The sequence below is a fragment of the Elaeis guineensis genome, chromosome 1 (genome assembly GCF_000442705.2).
Source record: "Elaeis guineensis isolate ETL-2024a chromosome 1, EG11, whole genome shotgun sequence".
Classification (NCBI taxonomy): domain Eukaryota; kingdom Viridiplantae; phylum Streptophyta; class Magnoliopsida; order Arecales; family Arecaceae; genus Elaeis; species Elaeis guineensis.
This window is the reverse complement of record NC_025993.2, coordinates 166,109,382-166,123,605: the sequence shown is the minus strand read 5'-3', so window position 1 is coordinate 166,123,605 and position 14,224 is coordinate 166,109,382.

Here is a 14,224-nt window from a genome sequence, read left to right as displayed (position 1 = left end):
GATGCGGATTCCGGCCCCACAGGCTCTCTGACTCCATTTCTAACGGGGTTTTGACGCAGCTGTTATAGCTTCCCAATCCTAGCGCATTCTAAGCTAGAATTGCAAGACCATGGTAACAGCGTCATTCCGACATAACGGACCTTCCGTTATTGACCGTTATAACGGCCGTTACGTTCCCCATTCTTTCTGTTTCGGACTTATTTAATACGGAAATGGCAACTGCTATAACATAACAGCATTGTAATGGAGAATGGAGGACAACAAGGGAAATTTTATGATGCTGTTATCCAAATCCTTATTTACTTAATAAAATTTATTCTTTTCGGTGGTACAGATTTTAGAAAAAAATAAAAAAAAAATTTAAAATATATAATAATTTACCATGATAATGGTGTGATAACAGTTGTAACAAATCTTTATTGCATTGAATAATCCATTATATTATGGAGATGGCCCCAAATAATTATAGAAGCTATTGCCATATTATAACAACTGTTGATATAAAAATTCATCTGGTGTTAGGATGCTGGAGTTAACGGCAAGATAGGCCTCTCGAGGATGCGATCTGCACAAAAATCTTAATCGAAGATGGTTCTGATGAGGATCCTCTAATGCTCGAATCAGAACTCTCATTCAACAAATGAAGGAACGTGAGAGATAGAATAATGACATTTTTTTTTTGAGGATCCTTTTTAAATCTCCTTTAAGGAGAGAGAGTCGGAGCTTCAGTTGGCAAGTTGGTTGGCATGATACCACGATTCGCGAGGTGTGAGGTTATCGCTTGAAATTTTCAGAATGTGGCGGTTGTGGTTGGCTTATCTGCTCCACAACAGCTATAGCTTGGCAGGCACTGTATTTTGAAGTTAGTTGCTAATTGAGGGTCGTCGAGATAAGGATTGTCGAGATAAGGATTGGTCGACAATGACTAGTAGTCGATCACCCCATATCGTCGTCAAGATTTTTTCAATGACATGTGATTGGTCGGCCGACGAGAGGTTATCGATGGTAATGTGTAGGGATTGCCGAGTAGCTGTCCACGGGCTCTTGTTTGCTCAAGAGGCAAGGCTCCGATTAGGCAGTTGCAGAGGACTAGTTCGACGAAGGTAGTGGCCAACCTTGAGTTGGCGAAGATAGTGGCGGACCTCGAGTCAGCAAAGGTTCTTATTGACAGGCCTACTAAGTGCGAATATTTTGAGTCTTGGGTCTTTTCATATAATTGGCCCATGCAGAATTTTCTTTTCATACAATCGGCCCATGCAGAATTTTCTCCAACACATACTTCATACTTTCGAGTTCGATTTTAATCGGACGAAAGGAGTATACCTATTTTTCTTAGGTCGAAGATGTGAAAAGGCCTTTCAATTGATGGGACATGCATGATTTTTGGGGTGAAAGTGAGGTGGCATGACTTGAGTCATCATGGTGGAATTAAATGAACATCGTTTCATCATTTATTTTTTAAATTATGGCACCGATTGGCATAACTGACGGCAGTGGTCAACCGAATGAAAAGATGCCACGTGTGACACATCTTGCGATTTGTTGGGAAAGATATAATTCGATATGCATGTGTTATCTTCTCTTGACTATAAATAGAAGAGGTGCCTATCCTTGGCTTTTTCGATTACCGTCAGGCTCTTCGATTTCTTTTTTCTCTTATCCATTACTATAGCTTCCTGGGATAAGGGGCTTTCCATCTTCCTCTGCAGTGTGACTCTTCAGAGGGATTTTTGAAGATTTCGATGACTGCTTCACTTCTTCTGTCTCCTTCCTTCTTTTTCAGGTGGGTTTTCTTTCTCGTTCATCTACTTTTCTGTTCTTTCCTTCTTTTTTTAGATATCCTTTCGGTTCTTTTGTTAGAGAATGGCCAAGTAGAGCGAGCTAGATCCCGGTGATTATAGTTTTGTGTTGAACTCAGATGATTTGAGTCGAATACAGATTTGGTCTGGGATTCCTTCAGACTTTGATATTAGGCTTCTTAGGATAGATGAATGTATAGATAACCCGCCCCCCTCGGTCAGCTCGTCGTATATGAGGAAGCACTCTGGGCAGGCTTAAGGTTCCCTATTCATTCTTTCATCATTGATATCTTCCGTTTCTATGGTTTATCCTTTTGTGCCATTGTTCCAAACTCCTTTAAGTTTGTGGTGGGTTTTTTGGTCCTTTATGTTATGGCAATGTCCAGCTATCTGTCGATCTCTTCCGCTCTTTTTGTACCATCCAAAGGCATCCTTACTCCAAGGATTGGTAGTACTTTTCTTCTCAGAAAGGGGTTTCTTCTCTGATCAAGGGTGCTCCATTTTTCGTTTACCAGTGGAAGGAGCGCTTCTTGCTAGTGTCCACTCCTACAGTGGAGGATTGGGACTTGCCGAGCTGGGGTCGGCCAGAGACTTCAGTGTTCAAGGTTTCAAGACTGGGGGTCGAGGAAGAGGATTGCTTTAAAGTCCTCAGAGACTTCAAAACCCCCTCGACCAATGAATTGGTGTCTGATGAGGCTCTTTTTAATGCTAGACTCAATCAAGCTGATCCCAACGATGCGTATTATAGTTGTCCATTTTACTCATCTCTTTCTTTAAAGCTACTGAACAAGTTCAACTGTTTGTAGAGATGAGGCTAGAAGATATCACGAAAATAAAGCGAAACCTTCCAAAGAAGAGAAAGGCTCCTGTGCCTGAAAGTGCCTCTAAGAGGCTGATGACCCATTGAGGAAAGGCTACGGATGAGCGCAGCTCAACAACTTGGGCCACGGTTGTTTTGGCAACTACTACACCTCCAAGTCTGACTCCAATGGCTCCAACTCCAATTTCTACACTCGCTCCAGTGCTAGCATCTCCACCACTTGAGGTTCCCTTGCCTGCTGCTCTGATGCCTCCTCGTGGGACTCAGTCCTCTTTCGCTCAGCTTCCTACTATTATAGGCTCAAGCAGCATGCCTCTTTCTTCTAGCGAAACGGATCCTGACGTTCGTCTTATCTCCATTCTTGAGGATACAACCTTTGATGACTAGAGAATTATCAAAGAGTTAATTGAGAGATTGGTGCTTCTCATGGAGCTGAAGGATATTGCTAACATGGGCTTCGATGACCTACAGTGGTACTTTGTGATCGTCATGCATCACATGCCATCGTTATCTCTAGTTTCATTTTTGGGCTTCTCTTCTTGCCTTTCTACTGATCATAACTTCTCTACAGGTACTTTGTTTTTTAGTCAACATCTTGAATTGTGCATGCAAGATAGAGATCCACAGAGCTTTGTATCGAAAGGCTGAATCCAATACTACAGAGGCGCATGCGCACGCCAATGCAACCAAGGCAAAGGCTGATAAGCTGAGAGAACCCCTCAACAAAATTTTTGTCGAACTCACACAAAAAGGGGAGAAACTTTAGGTGGCCAAAACAAAGCTCATCGGGTCGAGCAGAAGGCTGAAGAGCAAGTTGCCGAGGCCAGGGAGGAGAACAAGGACCAGGTCATCGAGACCAAGTGGGAGGCTGAAGAGAGGGTTGCTGAGGCCCATCGATTGGTTGTGGAATCCTTTAAGACCTCGGAGGATTTCAAGTAAGAGATGGTCCAGGTGATTGACGACTATAAAGCGTCGAAGGAATACCACGACACCTTGGTCGAATATGGTCAAGGATCCTTCAATGCAAGACATGAGATTAGGTTTCAAAATTGCCGCCATTTGGTCGCTGCTCGACTTCCTGAGATTGACCTCTTCCTTTTAGATGAGGATGAGGGTGATGTGGAGGCCACGGAGGAGGCAGCTCCTCCCAGTTCCACGGAGGAGGCAGCTCCTCCCAGTTCCACGATTGTAGAGTAGTAGGTGAGGAGTGGGGAGGTAGCAATTGAAGCTCCTCCATCATCCACTGTCAGTCTGTCAGGAGCATCTTCAGGTCCTCCAAAAGTCGCACTCGATCCTTCCGATCTTCAAGATGAGGTCGAAAAATAAATATTCCTTGTAGCTTTTCCTCTTTCTTATTTTCTTATAGAAAAGTTATCATCGATGAAACAATATTTCATCCTTTTTATATTTTCTTTCGCTTATCCAGTTACGTCCGTGCGCTCTTGCTAAATATACCCCTTCGGTTCCTATCACCGAGCCTTTATTGATGGCATTTGCAGCAAGGATTAGATCCCGTATAGGTGACCTTGAAGAGAGTGTTAAAAAATTAAATAAGGCTGCTGTCTGAAAAAAGGAACTATCGAAGATCAAGAAAGCTTTAGATTAGGCCTTGGCAGAAGTCGATCAGTTGAGGATGATCAACTGTCGAAGTGTCGTGATGTATTCTGCTGAGAAAGCTCGGTTGGCTACTGAGTCCATAAGGCTATCCAAGCTTGTAAAGGATGCCACTTAAGGCACTGTTGTCAGGCAGTAGGACCTCTATCTCTAACTCCGTTGGTCTCAGGATAGGATCTTGGAACTGGAGTTATTAGAGGCTGCTGTCAAAAAGGCAAAAAAACATTCCGTCGATCATGTGGTGCAGCTTCAAAAAGATCTCCATGTCACCCAAGAGAAGATCTCTGAGCTTGAGTACTCGAGCAATGTGGTCACTGAATATAGGTCGAGGAAAAATTGACGGACAATCACGAGAACCCGGGGCTTGGTCGGATATGAATTGGACGATCTCGCATCTCCAGATGACACAGTCTAGTGCATGTTCAATGTAGGATATACAGCTGGATTCTAGACATGTCGGAACTAGATTAAGATGGCCTTCCTAGGGCTCGACCTCTCTAACATTTTTTTCAAAGGCGATGCCGAACCTTTCGCTCCTCGAGGCAGCTTCAGGGGGATTGAGATTCATGAGCTTGGCCTTGATGGCAAGGAGATCTGTGCGAAAGTTTCTGAGGAAGCTTCGGAGATCGAAGCTCATCGTAGTTGAATGTAGCGATCTCTGACGTGGTCTTCTTGAGATGACGTTACTCCTACAATCATAATAAGTTATGTAAATACAATAACAAATATTCATCTTATGTTGTCTTTTCTTTTGTTGTGTGGTATCGTTTGATGTCATCGTCGATCTTTGCTCAGGAGACCTCTCATTTTAGACGAGGACTGCTCAGTATTTTTTCCATCAGGTCTCTCATGTATTAATTGTGAATGGTGCTCCGATGTTTCGTGATTCCCAATGTATTCAAGTTAGATTTAACCAGAGTACATGACAGCTGTGGAGAATGATGGTTACCACTTCTTTCGATGGAGTAATATTTGGGGAAGGATGTTGGGCTTGTGAGAGCATGCCATATGATGGTATTCTAGTTCACGAAGTGATGCTCGAATTGATTTTCGAAGTTGAGAAGACGTACCATTTATGGTTGGAAGGGAAGCTCCATCTTCTAGGCTGGCAATTGAAGGTTGGTATGGGTGCTTGTGTTGGGAATAGTGTCCCAAAGCCAATCGTCAGCCTGTTGACGGTTGTACTCCTTTTGTATTAGTACATGAATTATAAATAAATAAAAGTTATTTTGGTATTTTTTCATCACAAATGTTTCATCTTCTAATGAACTCCTGTGTTGTGGTGAAGTCCTTAGGACTATTTAGACTCGACAAAGGAGGATTTGTCGTTTAGTCCTTAAACATGTTCGCGACCAAATGATACGTTGTTACCAAGGACGACAATATTTATCGAGCAAAGGTCGTTGTGTACCATATGGGTTGGTTGTCCTCATAACCAAAGAGTGTGGAGACACTGGTATGGCATACGGTGAGATATAATGGTACATCTGCACTGAACATGACCAACTCCGGAGCTATTTCTGCTGTCAAGATTTGCTCCGATGGGATATGGGTATAAATGTCCCTCCGACCTGAGACCGCCACGGTGACTTGCAAGCAACTCACTGCACTTAGGCACTGGACTATCTGAATTTCTAATTCAGTGACGGAAGGTTGCTGGGTGTAGTCAAGTACTTGACTTGTTGGTGCGTGTGTCAAGATGGGATTGACCACTCCAGTTTAGGAGCTGTGTACAGTCGTATTTCAATTTAGCAAAATCTTGGCCAGGATAGTCCTAGTGAGGAGTCACAGGACTAATTGAGTTGAGCACGATTCGGATGATATCATCAGGGTTGACAGTTTAACCCTGAGTCATCCTAAACACAGGGGTCAAAAGGGATGAATTATACGGTAACCATATTCACGTAGGTTCTGAATGTTGTGATTGCGATTATTCGACCTATCCGGTTGTCGGGTACCATTGCTAGATGGTCACTTCGATTAGTACAGAAATTGGTTCCTGTGCTACCGGCTTAGGTTCGAACCTGCGGGGTCACACACATTAGAGGTTCCTTTCTGATCTGATGGCTGATTATGAGTCTTATCTATCTGGGACTCTATGATTGAGAATTAGAATTCTCTAATCATGAGTTCCACACATTTTGGGTACCGGGGTCAAAATTTTGAATTTCAAATTTTGAATTTGAAATTTGAACTTTTTGATCAGGGTTTCATATCGATGGTCTCTGATGCCTGATTGCCCATCGAATTTGGACTCAATATTTATGAGAGATTTAATTAGTGATTTAATCACTAATTAACTCAATTTGATTGAGTAATTATTTTTGGATCAAGTCCAATTGAATTGGATTCAGTTTGGATTGACCCGATTAGGTTAAATGTTGACCTAATCGCTAAGGTGGTTTAGTCCCTGATTTGATCAGGGGTTAGGTTTAGTTAATTCCTGATTTGATTAGGATTTTATTAAGCCTAATTAAGCCTAATTATGTTGGGTTTAATTTGGTCTAATTGTGCTCAACCTATTTTAAACTAGGTTGGCTCAATTTGAATCAAACCACCTTGTTTTAAATTCCCTGCGTCACCCAACTTCCTTGCACCCATTTGAATTCACGAGAAGAAACTTCTCGTGAAATTTTTCTCACGTAAAACACTTCCCCACGTCCTCATTTGTGCGCCATATGGATGGATAAAATAATTAGTTAGCCATTCAAATTCAAAGCATGTTTGAATTTGAATGGATAACTTATCACTTGCCCTTTCATCCTTATCCATTTTGTGCGCCACATTACTTACACGAGAAAAGGTTTCTCGTGAAATTTTTTCCACGCACAAAGAGCCACGCCCCTTCTCTTCTCACACCCAAAAGGATAGGGATAAGTTGGTTTTCGTTTGAATTCAAATTTGATTTGAATTCAAATGTGTAACCTCTTGTCTTTATCCTCTCACGCGGATAAGACACGTTTGACGTTGTTTTAAAAAGAGGAGAAAGGTGGGACGTGCGTAGAAAAATTAGGAGAGAAACTTTGGGGCGTGAGGAAGGCTTCTGCGCAAGGTGAAGGTCCAAAACCTTCCGAGAGAAAAAGAAAGAAAAGAGAGAAAATTGGGCGCAGGGTTTTTGGTGTGTACCCTAGGGTTTCTACCTAGGGTTCGGGAAGTGAGATTGGTGTGCCACGAGTGTCGTGAGTCCACCAAATTTCAGAGAGAGATCCATCAGCCTCTCAAGTAACTGTGCAGATGATCCGGAGTATCCGAGAAGTCAGCACACATCGATCGAAGGAGTTCGATCAACATCTGCCATCAAAAGGGTGAAATCACGAACTAGCATTCGTGAGGAGCTGATCAGACGGGAGCTTCGTGTGGACGATCCGCAGAGGCCAGACAGTTGGGTGGCTGCGACGTGATGATCAGAGCCCTCCGACGGTGATCAGATTGCGGTGATCGACTACCCACAAAAGGTGATGTGTTCTGAACACAGTACTGTAAAACGTTTACTGATTCAAATTTGAATTTCAAATTTAAATGCATGCTGTTATATCATATTTAGATCCTAGTGTAGGGTTAATTAGTATTAATTAATGAGATTAATTAATAATTTCGCTGTAAAATAGTAATTTTAAAAAAGTTTTAAAATTATCATTTTGCCCCTGCACTAAATTTTCGCTTCAATTGGTATCAGAGCTGGTTCTAGAATATGATATACATATGCATGCGTAGATTAAGGTGTAATCTATAAGTTTAAATTTGAAATTCAAAATTCAAAATTCAAAAAGATTTGAAATTTGAAATTTGAAATTTGTTAGAAGTTTCAAATTTGAAATTCAAAATTTGAAATTTAAAATTTGAAATTTGAAATTCGAAATTTGAAATTCAAAATTCAAAATTTAAAATTTGAAATTTGGTTGAAATCTCAAATTTGAAATTTGAAATTTGAAATTCGAAATTTGAAATTTGAAATTCAAAATTCAAAATTTAAAATTCAAAGATTGAAAATTCGAAATTCGAAATTTGGTTGAAATCTCAAATTTGAAATCTCAAATTTGAAATTTAAAATTTAAAATTTGAAATTTGAAATTTGAAATTCAAAATTTAAATTTTGAAATTTGTATATTTAGATATACTTGATCCAAGTAGCAAGTAATCTAATTGGGTTGGTTGCCATGGCCGTCCGGTCATAGGAGAAAAGTAGGGTTTAAAGGCCCTCTCTTCCCATTCGATGGGGTCTCCTATGGCGGTAGGGGTGCCGATGCAATTATATCCCATTCCGATGAAGCAGCGAAAGGACTTAATTAAGAAATTTATCATGAATGTGTTAGATTAGATCTAAAAAAAAATTTATGATTTATTTTGAGTTATTTTCTGTTATGAAATGAGCAATAGAATTGCTGTTTATGAAATGTGCTGACCCGTTTGTGAAATGAGTTAACACATTTGGTGAACAGAAAATAAAATCTTTCAAATTTGAAAATTGTTTTCGAAATGCCAAACCCTGACCCATCAGCCCAAGTACTTAATTAAAAGAATTAAGTGTTGTCTAGTAGGTCTAGAATTGTGAATTAAGACCTAAGACAATTGCATAAACTTTTGGATCAATGGGTTAGATGAATTAGGTTCATAATTGGGTTAGACCTAAGGTTAGTTTAAAAAAATGGACGAATTGGAGTAATTGGTCAAATCTAATCAAAAGTTGAATTAGATTAGGTCAAGGATACTCTAGACTCAACTTCAATAGTTGTAGTTGAATGGGTCCATGTCTTTAACTAGACCAAGATGGACTTAATTCATGGCTACGCGGTGGAGCTCTATTTACTAAGTTGATCAAAATTAAAACTAATGAACCGGTTGGTGTCTAAGGTAAGTTCGGCAGTTTTGACCAGTGGTTCTTAAGCGGGAGCTACTCGCATTAATTCGATCATTGATGAGTTAATGGCAAATCCCCACCACTGATCTCACTTACCTGGCCAATCTGGTAAGTTAGATTTTGATTAGATCATTTGGTGATTAGAGCTCACCCATGTCATTAGGTAAATCAGTATGACTGATTTAGGTGCTCCTAATGCCAGCTTTAATTAAATCTTTTTTAATCTGACTTGGTGAAGTCAGTGGGAGGATTGAAATTGGCTGGATGATTTCTTCTCTACTATTCTTTAATAAAATCCTCAAAATTATTAGGTCCCTAAAATGATTAAGTTATAATGATAACTAAGTCATAGCCTCCCATTAAGTGAATGATAATGAGTCCATTAGTTCAATGATCATTGGAGGCCCAAAGGCCTGGTGCTCATTGGCTAATGGAATTATTATTCATAATATGATAATTTGATTGAGTCTTTCTGATGGTGGTTAGGTTGGCCGGCCAAAGTCGGGCCTGATCATTTATTGGTCCGATTCACTAAATTAAGTCATGTTAATGGTTGGACCTAACCAGATCTTTTCAGTGGAGGCCAAAGCCTACTGATTAGGTTCTGGGGCAAAATCAATTACTAGAAGTTGTTTAGAGAAACAACTGGTTAAGAACCTACCCATAGATGCACATGGGTTGACCAACCAAAGTTGGGCTCGTGTGTAGTCTGTGTGGATTCTAGTACCCATTAAGGAATTAAAGTAATTCTTCGAATTGGAGGATGAGGCTACCAGTTCGTAAAAATATTGGGAAAAACTTTAGACTAAAGTCCAAGTCTTTAGTATTAATTTATGTACTAATAGAGGTCTCGTTTTCCTTTAAGTAGCTATGGCCACTACCCTGTCGCTCCGGTCATTATTAGATAATGACAAGCTCATGGGACCCAATTTCGATAGCTGGTATCGAAAATTGAAAATCGTTCTTGAGCATGAACGGATCCTTTATGTAGTAACGGATCCAGCACCTGAGGAGCCAGCTCCGAACGCTAGTAAAGCGATCCGAGATACTTACTTGAAGTGGCTCAATGACCGCACCACCGTTCGATGTATTATGCTGGCAGCAATGAATGACGAGTTCAGCCGAAGGTTTGAGAACGCCCAGCCACAGGAGATGCTTCAAATGTTGAACGACTCCTTTGGCACGCCTGACGACATTGAAAGGCACAAAACTAGTTGTGCTATTTTCAATGCTCGGATGAGAGATGGGGCCTCAGTCACTGATCATGTACTGTATATGATCGAGATGATTGAGCGCCTAAGCAAATTGGGCTTTTCTCTGCACGAGCAGCTCGGTAAGGATGCGATCCTTAATTCCTTGCCCAAGTCCTTCCTCCCATTCCTTACTCATTTTCGAATGACAAAGCCTGCAGTAAACTATCACGGATTGTTGGGGTTGCTGCAGAACTTTGAGAAGGATCACCAACTCCATAAGGAGTCGGTGAATGTAGTGGGAGGGTCTTCTTCTCGTCGTCAACCTTTTGGGAAGGGGAAGAAGAACAAGAAGAAGAAAAATAAGAAGGTGCAATCTCATGCTGGGACAGTAGCACGGGGTCAGATCAAGAAGCGCAAGCATGACCAGAGCCAGGCGGAGTGCTTCTTTTGCAAGAAGCACGGGCATTGGAAGAGGAACTGTCCTCAATACATTGCCTCCCTGGACCCGAACAGGCCAAAGAAGAAGCAAGGTAATTATATGATAACTCCTTGCAACTTTTCGATTTGTGATACTACTGCCTGAGTATTGGATACCGGAAGCCCTTATCATATTTGTAATTCGATGCAGGGTCTGCAGGTCAGTAGGAGATTTGATGAAGGCGAGAGGTTCCTGAATATTGGAGATGGAAGCAAAGTTCCAGTTCTAGCTTTAGGAATCATGAGTCTTGTAATCAATTCTCGTAATGTAATTCTGAGTGAATGTCACTATTGTCCAAGTTTTTTATTAAATATTATTTCTGTAGGTCTTTTGGCCATGTACGGTTATGATTTTTTAATAAAAGGAAATATTTGCAATATCATTTTGAATGGTGTTACAATATTTGTTGGACAATTAAATAATGGAATTTACTTACTATCACAGCCTGTTAATGTGGTTCAAAAATTCGGTAAACGCTCGTGAATAGATAATGTGTCAGAAGTCTACCTTTGGCACTGTAGGCTAGGTCATATCAATAAGAACAGGATAAACAGGTTGGCTCAAGAAGGAATTCTTGAAGTTAGTGATTGTGAATCACTTCCAACCTGTGAGTCCTGTCTTCTTGGAAAGATGACCAAGTCACCTTTTACTGAAAAAGGTGAGCGAGCCAGTGAACTCTTAGGTCTGGTACATTCTGATGTATGTGGACCCATGAGCTCAAGTGCAAGAGGTGGATTTTTCTACTTCATAACCTTCACAGACGACCTATCTAGGTATGGGTATGTCTATTTAATGAAGCATAAGTCGGAATCATTTGAAATGTTCAAACTATTCCGAAATGAGGTAGAAAAACAAACTGGGAAGTGTATTAAAACTCTTCGATCTGATCGAGGAGGTGAATACCTTTCCAATGAGTTTCTGACGTATCTAGGGGAGAATGGGATTCTCTCTCAGTGGACTCCTCCTGGAACACCACAGCATAATGGTGTGTCTGAAAGGAGGAATCGGACCCTGTTAGACATGGTTCGATCCATGATGGGGTTTGCTGGTCTGTCGATCTCCCTCTGGGGATATGCGCTCGAATCGGCTTGTTACCTTCTAAATAGAGTTCCGAGTAAGTCTGTAGCCAAAACGCCATATGAGATATGGATAGGACGTAAGCCAGTACTCTCGCACCTTAGGGTTTGGGGGTGTCCGGCTTATGTTAAACGTTTAATTACAGACAAGCTTGGACCTAGGTCTGACAAGTGTAATTTTATAGGGTACCCAAAAGAGACCAAAGGGTATTATTTCTACCTTGCTGATGAGCAAAAGGTGTTTGTCAGCCTTAAGGCAATCTTTTTAGAAAAGGAGTTCCTTAGTGAAGGAACTGTTGCCTCTAATGTCGAACTTGACGAAGTTCGACAGGTGGAAAAACCGACACATGTTACTGAACCTGAACCGGATTTGATTAGATCAGATCCGGAGCCCATTGATTATGCACCCTTAAGGCGGTCTGATAGAGTACCACATCAACCGGACAGATATTATGGTTTCTTGGTCCGGGATGGTGATCCTATCGAACTTGATGAAAACGATGAGGATCCGATCACCTACATGGATGCAATGCAGAGACCTGACTCTGAGAAATGGCTAGAGGCCATGAAATCCGAAATGGAGTCCATGAAGGTCAACGATGTGTGGACATTGGTTGACCCACCCGAAGGAGTAAAACCCATAGGGTGTAAGTGGGTCTTCAAAAGGAAGAGGGGCACAGACGGAAAGGTGGAGACCTATAAAGCCCGTCTGGTTGCCAAGGGATATCGTCAACGTTATGGTATAGACTATGACGAGATGTTTTCTCTTGTGGCAATGCTCAAATCCATTCGGATTATGCTTGCGATAGCTGCCCATCTGGACTATGAAATCTGGCAGATGGATGTGAAGACAGCTTTCCTAAACGGAGAGCTGGACGAAGAGGTGTATATGATACAACCTGAAGGGTTCACATCCGCAGATGAGTCTAAGGTGTGCAAGCTACAGAGGTCCATTTATGGACTTAAGCAGGCATCTCGGAGTTGGAACATACGTTTTGATAGGACGATCAAAACGTATGGCTTCGTTAAGAACGGAGAAGAACCCTGCATTTATAAGTGGGCTAATGGTCCAGCAGTAGTATTTCTTGTATTGTATGTGGATGACATTCTCTTAATCGGGAATGATGTCCCTGCATTACAGGGAATAAAGATTTGGCTATCGTCACAGTTCTCCATGAAGGATCTGGGAGAAGCTTCCTACATCCTAGGGATGAGGATCTATAGGGATAGATCCAAAAAGTTGCTTGGCTTATCCCAGTCCACGTACATTGATACTATGCTGAAAAGGTTCAGCATGGAAAATTTCAAGAAAGGCTATCTACCGATAGGTCATGGAATTTCTCTCTCGAAGAGGGATTATCCGACAACACCTAAAGAGAGAGAGCGTATGGGTAGGATTCCATATGCTTCGGCAGTGGGATCTATCATGTACGTCATGACATGTACATGACCAGATGTGGCATACTCACTAGGGGTAGTGAGTAGATACCAATCTGATCCAGGAGAGAATCACTGGAAGGTTGTTAAAACCATCCTGAAGTATTTAAGAAATACTAAGGACCAGTGGCTTATATATGGTGAATTGGACTTGAGACTTATAGGGTTTACAGACTCTAGTTTCCAGTCTGATCGAGATGATAGCAAGAGTGTGTCAGGATTCATTTTTATCCTTAATGGTGGGGCTATCTGCTGGAAGAGTTCCAAGCAGCACACTGTGACTGATTCAGTATGCGAGGCGGAGTATATTGCTGCATCAGATGCTGCCAAAGAAGCGGTGTGGCTGAGGAAATTCATCACCGAGCTCGGAGTAGCACCCTCCCTTGTTGGTCCAGTTCTGCTCTACTGCGACAGCTCTGGAGCCATTGCTCAGGCGAAGGAACCAAAGGCACACCAGCGAACGAAGCATATTCTGCGCCGCTACCATCTCATCCGGGAGATCGTGGATCGAGGTGACGTCGACCTTCAGAAGATCGACGGGAAGGAGAACCTGGCCGACCCATTCACTAAAGCCATTGCGGTGAAGGAGTTCAACGACTACAAGTCGAAGATGGGTATTAGATACTGCACCGATAGGCTTTAGGCTAAGTGGGAGATTGTTGGGAATAGTGTCCCAAAGCCAATCGTCAGCCTGTTGACGGTTGTACTCCTTTTGTATTAGTACATGAATTATAAATAAATAAAAGTTATTTTGGTATTTTTTCATCACAAATGTTTCATCTTCTAATGAACTCCTGTGTTGTGGTGAAGTCCTTAGGACTATTTAGACTCGACAAAGGAGGATTTGTTGTTTAGTCCTTAAACATGTTCGCGACCAAATGATACGTTGTTACCAAAGACGATAATATTTATCGAGCATAGGTCGTTGTGTGCCATATGGGTTGGTTGT